Below are 11,736 nucleotides of genomic sequence, written 5' to 3'. Positions count from 1 at the left end.
TTACTAATGGGTTTTGACTTTGCCTTTGATTAAATGAGTGAAAACATCAGTCTTTGATTGGTTTGTGTGATATAATTTATACTTCATTCAAAACAAATTAATATAATGATAAATTTGACTCTACATGCTGCTTAAAAAGCTGCACAAATACAATACTGTTCATCTGGGGCCAGTAAGATTGTTTTGGAAAGAAATTAATACCTTTATTCAGCAAAGATGCATTAAATTGATCAAAATTGACAGAAGACTTTTACATTGATTAAAAAAAAAATCTAATAAATGTTGTTCTTTTAAACTCTTTATTCCTCAAAGAATCCGGTCTATAAAAATATTATAGTTTCCACAAAAATAGTTTTCAACATTGATAATAAGAAATGTTTCTTGAGCAGCAAATCAGCATATTAGAATGATTTCTGAAGGATCATGTGACCCTGAAGACTGGAGTAATGATGCTGAAAATTCAGCTTTGCCATCACAGGAATAGATTACATTTAAAATAGATGAAGATATGAAACGGTTATTTTAAATTGTACTATTTTATACAGTTTTTACTGTATTTTTGATCAAATAAATGCAGCCTTAATGTGTTAAAAATCTTACTGACCCCAAATTTGTTAACAGTAGTGTGCATGCATCACAGATGCATGTTCCCCAGTTATTAATGAGCAACAATTGGACATTAAATTAGATTTCTCTCATTATAAATAGTTTGTTACGGTTATAATCCTGAATCAATCAATGGTTTTAATTCAATATATGTATATCTAAGTGATGATTTTCTTACACATTTTCTGAATACCACATTTGTACATTGATATCCAAATGTGAGATGAGCTCTGGCCCAGTGCAGCTCACCAATCTGCATCAAAAGCTGTCAACACCACCCATCACACTTGATTGATGACAGTATTTTTGCTTTTTTTCACCTGTTGTTCTTGGAATTCTATAAAAATAGCATGCATGCATTTTATCGTTTCACATGTGATGTGGATTAATGCTTTTACAGATTTTGGGAGAAATCACTAAAACCAAACTGTATTGAAGACTGACACAAATTATTATGAATGATCAGTTGTTCATCAAGGTCATACAGTAAATACGTTCTGCTATGCTTTTCAATTTTGATCTTATAGGCCAAGTAGGATTATGAATAGACCTGATATGATAAAAAACAAATATGAAAGATAAACATCTTGTTACAAATGACAAGCATATGACAGTACTCACACATTGTACATGTTGTACTCTTTGACTGATTCAGCTACAGGTGCATAAACTCAAGCATACAGTCATGCGGTCTCCTTGCCCAAACATTTACAGTAGAACACGCTGTACCTTTTCTCTTCCAGAATGACTGTGATGATGCCATTCCACAACAATTAGATAATTCTAGCAAAGTAATTTTATTTATTTATTTTTTGTTACTTTTTGTCTTTTAATGTACATTTTTAAACACTATAGGCTACTTTCTGTAGAATGAAACTACAAAAAATAGTCACTCCAGTTGCAATGGGGTTTCTAATGCAGCTGAAGGAGTTATTTTTTGACATATTTCTCTCTCTGGCCTTGACTTTCTCTCTCTATATATTTTTTTTATTTCCTTTTTTTTAGGAAGTCATGAAAATGCAATAGTGGATTTTCCTTGTTCGCTTTTGGAGAAAATGAAAAATAAAAATCATATTTGCTATGATCTATGAAAGCCCATTAACATAGAAGCTTATTTCTGCCACATAAGAAAACAAATCATGCTTTGGTAAATCATAATTATATAATAATTGACTTAAGTCAAAATATGACCATTCTTAGTCAAAATGAGATAAAAAGTTATAAATTTGTGTTGGGTAATTATAACGTAAATTGAAATTGACATATATAGTGAAAATTATGACATTGTCAAAATCATGCCATAATTATGTAAAAATAATAAAGATATGATGGGTGAAATTATAAATGATCATTATCAAAGTCATAAATATGACAAAAGTTGAAGTTGATAAATATATCATTATGTAAAAAGTCAGTTATGACTTTTTACATAAATACATATATACACACACACACACAGTCATGGGCAAAAGTTTTGGCAGTGACAAATTTTGTGTTTTGCAAAGTTTGCTGCTTAAACTGTTGTGGTGTTCATTCACATTGTTTCTGGATTATTGTGTAAAGTGATCAGATGCATTTTAAATAATTGCTAACAGCTTCTTTGGCCAAAAATGACCTTTTCACAATAAAACAAGTTTCACTGTTTTTTGATTCTGACACAAAATGACCAGCTAACATTAAACTGCCAGCAGTGCAGAGCTTGCTCAGGAATGGCAGCAGGTTGGTGTGAGAGCATCTGCATGCACAGTGAGGCAAAGACTTTTGGACAATGGCCTGGTGTCAAGAAGGGCAGCAAAGAAGCCACTTCTCTCCAAGAAAAACGTCAAGGACAGACTGCACCAGTCTTCTGCTGTCCAATCCTTGTACTTCCTGCAGAATTTCAAAGTTATTTTCTCTGATGAAACTCCCTTCTGACTGTTTGGGACATCTGGAAAATCGATTGTTTGGAGAAGAAAAGGTGAATGCTTTCACACCGTAAAAAAAAAATCCAACTTTCAAAAAGTTCTACTAACCAATGTAAAAAATGTAGCCTGAACAAAGAATTTTTAGTAGAGTTACATGTTTTTTTTTTTTTTGTGAACTAAACAAAAATACTCAACGCGTCGCTAACAAAAGTTTTGTTTACCTTACTTAGATACTCAAGTACTTGTTCACAACATCCAAATGTTCTCCCAACTTTTCAAATTGACTGATCTGAACAAACAATTTTACATTGAACAATATTGCACAAGTTCCCAGCATGCATTGCAGCTTGAAAAAGTTATAAAATATTATCATTGTTTTAAACTTTACTGGCTTAATTTATGCTGCTGCTGCTTTTGTCACTGTCAGTTAGCTGTCATGTGAATCAGAGTTCATATTTTTACTGATTTAAAATTTGTTGATCCTCACCATGGTTGAGAATCATGTGCTGAGGTACTGTATATGTGCATCTCATTGCAACTTGTTTAATACATTTGTCTTTGCATAAATGTTTGCTTTTAGTTTTAAAAGGCAAATACTATCCATAATATGTAGAAGGCTTTGAAAATAAACCTAAAAGAAAGAGGATTGATAAAAAAAATAAAAAAAAAAGATTAGCATTGCTAAATGCTAAAAAATGTTTGGTTGCTCTGACAGATCTTTTAAAGGGGTCATATGATGCGATTTAAATTTTTCCTTTCTCTTTGGAGTGTTACAAGCTCTTGGTGCATAAAGAAGATCTGTAAAGTTGCAAAGACTAAACTCTCAAATCCAAAGAGATATTCTTTATAAAAGTTCAGAGTCAGCCACACCTACCTAAAACGGCTCGTTCTAACTTGTAAAAATCGACGCGTTTCAAAAAGGCGGGGCATAGAGGAGAAACAATAATGTACAGTATGTGGAAAATAATGTTTTTTTTTTTTAACTTTAAACATTTCATTACACCAAATAATGTTCTTTTTAGCAGCATCATATGACCCCTTTAACATTCAGTAGACTGACTTTTATTCATTAGATGAACTCAAGTTTTTAAGTTGTCGGTTGCTAGTTGGCTTAACTTAACAAGTTGAGTGGGATAAGGTGCCTTTTTTTTTTTTCTCTAACAGTGCATGAGTCCGGTGTTGGGCCAACAGTGAAGCATCCCGAGACCATTCATGTGTGGGGTTGCTTTTAACCAAGGGAGTGGGCTCTCATAATTCTGCCCAAAAGCACTGCCATGAATAAAGAATGGTATCAAAACGTCCTGCAAGAGCGACTTTCTTCCAACGATCCATGAGCAATTTGGTCATGATTTGTGCATTTTCCAGCATGATGGAGCACCATGTCACAAAGCAAGAGTGATTAAAGAAGTGGCTCGAAGATCATTACATTGAAATTTTGGATCCGTGGCCAGGCAACTTCCCGGATCTCAATCCCATAGAGAATCTGTGGTCAGTCCTCAAAAGGCAAGTGGACAAGCAGAAGCCCACAAATTGTGATCAACTCCGAGAACTAATAAGGCAAGAATGGATCACCATCAGTCAGGATTTGGCCCAGAAGCTAATATCCAGCATGCCAGAGCGAATTGCAGAGGTTATGAAGAACAAGTGTCAACACAATAAATATTGACTCATTTATATATATATATTTTTTGCCAATAAAAGTCTTTATAACTTATGCTCATCATTGTTTTTCAGTATACCATAAAAACGTGGAAAAATAATCTACAAATACTGAAGCAGCAAACTTTGCAAAACACAAAATTTGTCACTGCCAAAACTTTTGGCCTTGACCGTGTATATAATTTATCATAATTGTGATTGTTGCATGTCATGACTGTCTCTCATTTAGCAATTTCAGCTTTATGTAATTCTGATTTACCAAACCACTATTTTTGTGGAAATGGACTTCCATTTGTGCCTCCACCCTGCTACAGTTCACTTCTACATTTCGAACCTGGAAATGTAAAAACACAAAAATAAGAAAAAAAAAAACAAACAAAAAAAAAGCTGGTAATTGTCTGCCAAAGTACATTTTGCATTTTTTTTGCGGACATTTGCAAATTCAGAGCAAAATTCAAAATACAGGTAAGTGTAACAATTAGTCCACTGACGGCAAGTGTAGTGATGAACCCAAGTGCAGTTTATTTAAACAAGATGAAATCCAAAATCCAAACATCCAAACAAAAGAAGACTTGATTTGAAACATGGCCAGACTTGGCATAAACAGAAACACAACTCACCAACAGCAGGTTACACAATTCAAGCTAGACAAAGAACAAAGGCAACGTTAGGGCTATTTATATCAAACAACGAGGGTCACATGACAAGAACCAACCAATGAGAAACAAGACATACGACTAAGACAACCAATGAGAACATGACACATGAACCAAGGAACCAATCAGAACATAACGCACAGACAAGGGAATCACATGACAGAACATGACTGTGGCCAAACTACAAAATAAAAGACATGAAAATAATGAACAAGAAACAAAACCCAAACCCCACGTTACAGTAAGACAGTGGCACCTGCAGGTGTACGGCTGTAGGCACTGTGCGTACCATGAGCGCTCAACCTGACCTGAGATTTGCCCCGCAAACATTTCAGCAGTTATTATAGGCCTGTGTGTCCCGTATTTCTGTCGACTGAACCAGCCATGCCATTAATTATGAATTTATCAGTCTTTTGCATGCCAAAGTCAATTTCTGCATAGACATATTACGCCAAATAGAAGCAGAAAATCGTGCTATACGCACTTTCATGAGATCGGGTTAGCCTACAACAATTAATTTGTTGGCTATTTTACAAATGGGAATACAACAAATTCATGACAATGTTTTACATTCAAGCTACCCGTAAAATTTATAGTGAAAAGTAGGCTACTTTAAAAGCGTCTGGAATGTAATAAAGTAAGTAATTTTAAAGCTGTTTTTAAAGCATTTGCAGCATATATAAAAAATAGGCTAATAAATAATTAACATAATACAAAATTGCGTTGCAGCAAATCCTTTACATTTTAAGGTATTCAGAACAGAGCAACATAAAAATCAGCAAAAGCAGCGATACAATTACCGGGGTGGAAAGAAAAAGCTGTGCCACCCCACCTGCCACCCCAGAATTATCACAGAATAAAATATAAACGTAAGTAGTGTTTCATGTGCTACGTTTCAGCCGCGGCGACGACAGAGTAACGCAAAATAATGGCAAAAACACGTCTTTTAATAAACTGTGCACGATGGTTGCACGCGCACGCAGCGTGCCAGTGTAGTTCATTAACTTCATTAACAAATGACTCTTATGAACCGGATCTTTTTGAGTCAGTAATTGTTTGGTGATCTGATTCTCCGACCGCTCGCTCCACTTTCATCATGGAGATAAGCCGTAACAATAACATGAAATCAATAAGAAGATGCCAATCACGGAAACTAATAGCAGAGTTAGGTAAGAATCTAGTCGTATTGCAGTTTTCTCGATTGTTAATATATCTGATTTTAGTTGGCACTTTTTCCCCCAAACCATTACGTTTTCAAAACAAAGACATTTCTCAAAAAGTTTAACAATGAGTAAGTTAAACATTAGGTAGCAAAACTGATGTGAGTTTAGGTTCATCATTGTGAAGCGCTCCTGTTCAAGCCCGAGTCTGCAGAAAGCGTTCGTTTTCTTTATTTTATAAAAGCACAACGTTTTGTTGATATTGTGAGTGCACACAAATAAAACTAGACCCTTTATAGTTTAGAATGATTTATTACTCTTATCTTTATGAGCAAAAATGACTGCATATAGGCTAAATTGATCAAACATAGGCTATGATCAATTCACTGTCTGCCGCTGGCCGTTAGCCTACTTAAAAAAACAACAACTTACATTTAATGAAAAAAAAAAAATGCTCCAAACGTTTTTCTAAATTTACTTTATAAAAAAAACGATATATATATATATATATATATTGTGTGTGTGTGTGTCTATTTCAAAAGACTGTACATATAGTGGAAGGGCATTGTTTTGGATTAAAACATCTGCTAAATGAATAAATGTGTGTATGCAGAAGAGTGTCAGCTGATACAGCAGCAAAAGGAGGAAGAACTTGTTAATCCCATTTCTTAGAAATTAAATGTTTCATAAGAAAATATGGGTGTGGTGTTCCAGCAGCCTCCACATTTTTTTGGCGTGTTATTGTGTCAGTATGCATATTTAGAGCTCTGCCTAACAGTGCCAAAAGAGCACACCTCATTTACCTCGGCCTGCATCTGTCAACATGCAACAGAATTGCACGCATTTGCTGAAATCATGCAAAGTGCCAGGCAGCACTGTACATGATTGATGGTGTTGTCCACATGTCGGTTTCTCCTCTAACTTTAGTAAATCACCAACCCAAAGGGGCCTTTAACAGGCCATTAACACACAACACTGACACAATCCATCTTCACAGTCACACGCGCTCACAAATCCTCTTATATGCTGCACAAGGATGTTGTCATCTGCTTTTGAAATATATATTTGAGAATATATTGATAACAAATACTGTCAGGACAAAGAGCTTGGGATAAAATGCATTAAAAAAAAAAATCTGTTCTGACCGATTTTCAATCTTAACTGTCAGTTGTAGGCTAGAAGACAAATTAATCCCAGCTAACGGCTTGTGCTGCAATAAGAACCTAAATTCAGAGGAACCTGCATGCCCTATAATTTTATTACTAATGGAGCTAGAACAGCAGGTGGTATACAAATAAATAAATGTATAAAATCACTTTCACGCAAAATTTATTTTGTGTAGGATGAGTGAAGCATGAAAACCAACAAATTCAGACATACAGAGACCAAAAATGTGCTTGATTTGAGCATGTTAATTGAAATATGCTAATTAAATAAAAGTTATCATAAATGTTTGACTCTTGTACAGTGTTCAGTATCTCACAATCTCATAAGGTAAGGCCTATTAATTTAGTAGCTCCAGCCGTTATTAGATCCTACCAGCAGGAGGCACTAGGAGACTGCAAAACAGTTGAACAGAGACCTGGGTAATTTCACTTTCCCTTCAAAATTCACACACAGAAAAAATCATTTGAACATCTTGATTAAGAGCAGGTGCAGTTTAGTCATGGTATATAAGGAATGACTCATCTTACAGCAGCACGCTGGTTTCATGAAAATCAGCAAGTGATCATCTATTCCCTTTGGTCGATGTGGCTCACTATTATGTCTTTCAAATCTTATTTATAATTTAGTTCAGATGTTCATCTGTCAAAAGCTACAGGATTTGGAAAGGAGATCACGTATAGTACACTTCACCTAGATGAATAATAAATTATTAATAATTGCTAATATTAAAACAATTTCAAAGATAGATTAAAAATAAAAGCTGTAAATTCTTTTGCTCACAGTGCTGTATGTACTGATACCTGGAATCAGAGGCATAAAGGCTATAAATAAATAAATATTTATCCTGTGGTTTTTTAAGAAAGACTTTCTAGAGTTCACAGCCCAGACGCGTGATTTCGTCTATTAGAAAGTCCACATCCTCCCTCTGAGTGGCTGGGTTGGAAAAAACACAACGGAAGAAATTCACTTTGTCTTCCAGAGGTTGATAACCAATCATTGTGAATCCTTCCTCCATCATCTTTGTCTTGATTTTTGGAGCCACCTGTGGGAATTCATAATGTCAGCTTATAAATAGAGAATGGGAACAGCTCTGTAAATAAGCAAATTTAGACTCATTTGTCTTCCTGCATTTACTGGTTAATTAAGAAATGAAAAGGCTTCATTTCTTGACTTACCATGTGAAGTTCTCTGTCTCGCTCTGGGCCTGGAGGAATGCTTTGCAGTCATTTTGGGAGATACCAAAAGCAGACATTACTGTGTTCAGGCTGAAATAATACATACACTCTTAAAAATAAAGGTGCTTCACGATGCCATAGAAGAGCCTTTTTATCTAAATGATTCCATAAAGAACCTTTAACATCTGAAGAACCTTTCTGTTTCACAAAAGGTTCTTTGTGGCGAAAGAAGGTTCTTCAGATTATAAAAAGGTAAGAAAGAGCTGGTTCTTTAAAGATCCTTTGACTGAATGGTTCTTTGTGAAACCAAAAATGCTTCTTCTATGGCATCGCTGTGAAGAACCCTTTAAGCACCTTTATTTTTAAGAGTGTACAATATGTGAAATCATAAAGCAATGAGCTCTTATCAACGGTTAGAATCATTCAGCAATTTTCATTAGGGATGCACCGAATATTTGGCAACCGAAATTATTTGGCCAAAAATAGCAAAAAAAATATTTCGTTGTTCGGCCGAATAAGCGAAAAAGCCGAATAATATGTACCGAACAATGACGAACGCGATTAAATAGAGGCACATGCTAATGCAGCAAACATCGGCAGTGTGAAAGTATTTACAACTATCAGAGAAAGACGCAGAAATCATTACAAGCACGAAGCACCGACAGCGAGAGACTGTTTAGTGCTGCAACACATGTCTCTGATGAGAAGATGAGGTGGCTAATGCTCAAGGTGTATGATGATTGAAATCGCGAAATTACCTCAAACGATTAGTAAATAAACTGCAGAATGTTAGATTTTCTAATGCACGCACGAATTGCATGTATTCTGACGGCGCTGCATGAGCTTGCAGCGCCAGGATTCAAAGTCCAAAGCGCGAGGAAAATCTGTGCTGAACTTGTTACTCGTCAGTTGCTCAGTAACATTTTTGTGAATTTTGTGAAGGCATGTGACGATGTGATACGTGCGACAAACATCTTTCCAAATTCGTAATGAGAATCATTTATAAATCTGCATGCTGTTGTCAACACAAGAAGCACTGAGATCTTCCTGCGGGTTTCTGCCAAAATAAAAGCAGAGCAAAAGCAACAACTCCATTGACATTCATAAATGAGAGTATTGTAATTTTACTGTCGTTCTGTAAAATAAAATGTAAGACAATAATAATTATAATAATTACCCTACAACAGCTCTATTAATACATTTATTATAACACTCACACATAGTGTTCAAATTGGGATCTGTAATATATTCTAATGTTTTAAAAGAATTCTCTTCTGCTCAGTAAGGCTGCCTTTATTTGTACAGAAAAAAATACATGCCTGATTCAAGTCTCAAAAATAGCCAAAAATTATTATTTTACTTATTAAATTTAAGTTAAATTGTGCTTTGTTGGTATAATGTCTGCTAGAATGTTTAAAAAAATGTTCAGTGTTAAGTAAATATTTTTAAATTGTTGTTTTTTTAATTGATTTTTTATCTGAAAAGCAGGACAAAACAGTAATAAACACATTTTGGCAATTTAATTAATGCAATGGTGAAAAAAAATTGCAAAATAGGCCTACAGGGGGGAAAAATGTGAAAAACTGTGTTCGGTATTCGGCCTTCGGCCCAGTGTTTCATTTTGTTCGGCTTCGGCCAATAATTTTCATTTCAGTGCATCCCTAATTTTCATCTTAAAATATGCTGAAAGTTTACAGAAACATGGCACTTGCCTTTCCTTTGAAGACAAGCTGAAAGTCTGTTCTTCTCTTCAGCTTGTAGTAAAGATACTCTGCATTTTCCAGGCAGTGGTTGATCTGCGCTTCAAAACCCCCAGAACCCTACAAAGAATGTATTTAATATTTGCTTTGTCTATAAGATAAGAAAGAGAAAAAAAAGGGTTTGGATAGTTGTGCTTCAAGGTTTAGTGCCGTTTCTGTCATTTTGTCATAAATCTTTGTAGCCCCTTTGGGTGTTTTGTAAAGCACAATAGAGAAATAAACATTTTAAAAGTAGATGAAATTAAAGGTTCACGCACAGAAAAAGAATAATAGAATATAGTTATATAAAAGAATAAATACTATATTTTTCTTAAATAATTGGTGTACAATTTCTACTTCTCAATTCTGGATATTTCAAACAATCTTTCTTCTCCACAAAAAAAGCATTTTATTTTATTTTTTATATACGGGAGCTGTCATTTTCCAGCTCACATTTCTGATGGTGGTTGAAAACACATTTAGTTTGAATAAGGAGATTGTCTGCCATACCTTTGCCTTCCACATGAGCCACAGTTTGAAGACGTCTACGTGCCGTCCACACTGAATGCTTTTGTCCCCAGTGTCATAGGACACATCATAGTGTTTGTCAGGTTGGAAAAGATACTCGGCACACAGCTGATTACATTCCTGCAGGAGGCCCTGAGAACAACACATGGCCTTTGCATAGCCTTGGTTTTCAATACCTCCTCAAGCATCAATGACTCTTTGTAGCCTGTTGTGATAGTGTATGACTTCCTGGTTTGTCCTGAGCAGTAAAGATGCCCACTGTTCTTGACAAAGCCTTGAATCCTTCTTTGACTGTCTTGCATGCTCTGCAGTCTGCAATCATTTGTGCTCAGATATTGATATTGAGATCCAACTTTGTCACTCAGGAAAATTGAGGGAAAAACAGAACCATCACAAAAGGCTGAGACTACCGACACAGAGGCACACTGTTAACTGAACCTTCTGAACCTTCACAATGTTAAATGTCCTTCTGAACAAAATTAATTTGTGTAAATTCACCTATATATGATTAATCGCATCCAAAATAAAAGTTTTTGTTTACATAATATATGTGTGTGTACTGTGTATATTTATATATAAATACACACACGCATATATTTAAGAAAAATATGTTAAGTTCATACATTTAAAATATTTATATGTAATATCAATTATATTAATATAAATATATACATGGAATACATGGAAATATTTTCAGTATACACTGAACAAAATTATAAACGCAACACTTTTGTTTTTGCCCCCATTTTTCATGAGCTGAACTCAAAGATCTAAGACTTTTTCTATGTACACAAAAGGCCTATTTCTCTCAAATATTGTTCACAAATCGGTCCAAATCTGTGTTAGTGAGCACTTCTCCTTTGCCGAGATAATCCATCCACCTCACAGGTGTGGCATATCAAGATGCTGATTAGACAGCATTTGTGGTTAAAAAGCATATTTATTATTATTTTTTTTTTAGAAAATGACCCATCGTTTCGCTAGATTAGACCCTTATTCCTCGGCTGGGATCATGTAGAGCCCTTTGAAGCTGCACTGAAACTGCAATTTAGACCTTTAACCTGTTGATCCCCATTGAAGTCCACTCTATGGACAAAAATCCACATAACGTTTTCCTCAAAAACCTTAATTTCTTTTCGAAT

At 34.9% G+C, this 11,736-nt stretch overlaps 1 pseudogene; it reads right to left on the bottom strand.

The window, feature by feature from the left end:
• Positions 1–7,448: 7,448 nt before the first annotated feature.
• The window catches only part of LOC107729132 (glutamate decarboxylase 1-like), a 16,127-nt pseudogene continuing 11,839 nt past the window's right edge, over positions 7,449–11,736 (bottom strand).

The sequence above is a fragment of the Sinocyclocheilus rhinocerous genome, unplaced genomic scaffold (assembly GCF_001515625.1).
Source record: "Sinocyclocheilus rhinocerous isolate Xijiao unplaced genomic scaffold, SAMN03320098_v1.1 scaffold1785, whole genome shotgun sequence".
NCBI lineage: Eukaryota > Metazoa > Chordata > Actinopteri > Cypriniformes > Cyprinidae > Sinocyclocheilus > Sinocyclocheilus rhinocerous.
The sequence above is the reverse complement of the archived record's forward strand: the minus strand, read 5'-3'. Positions and strand labels throughout refer to the sequence as shown.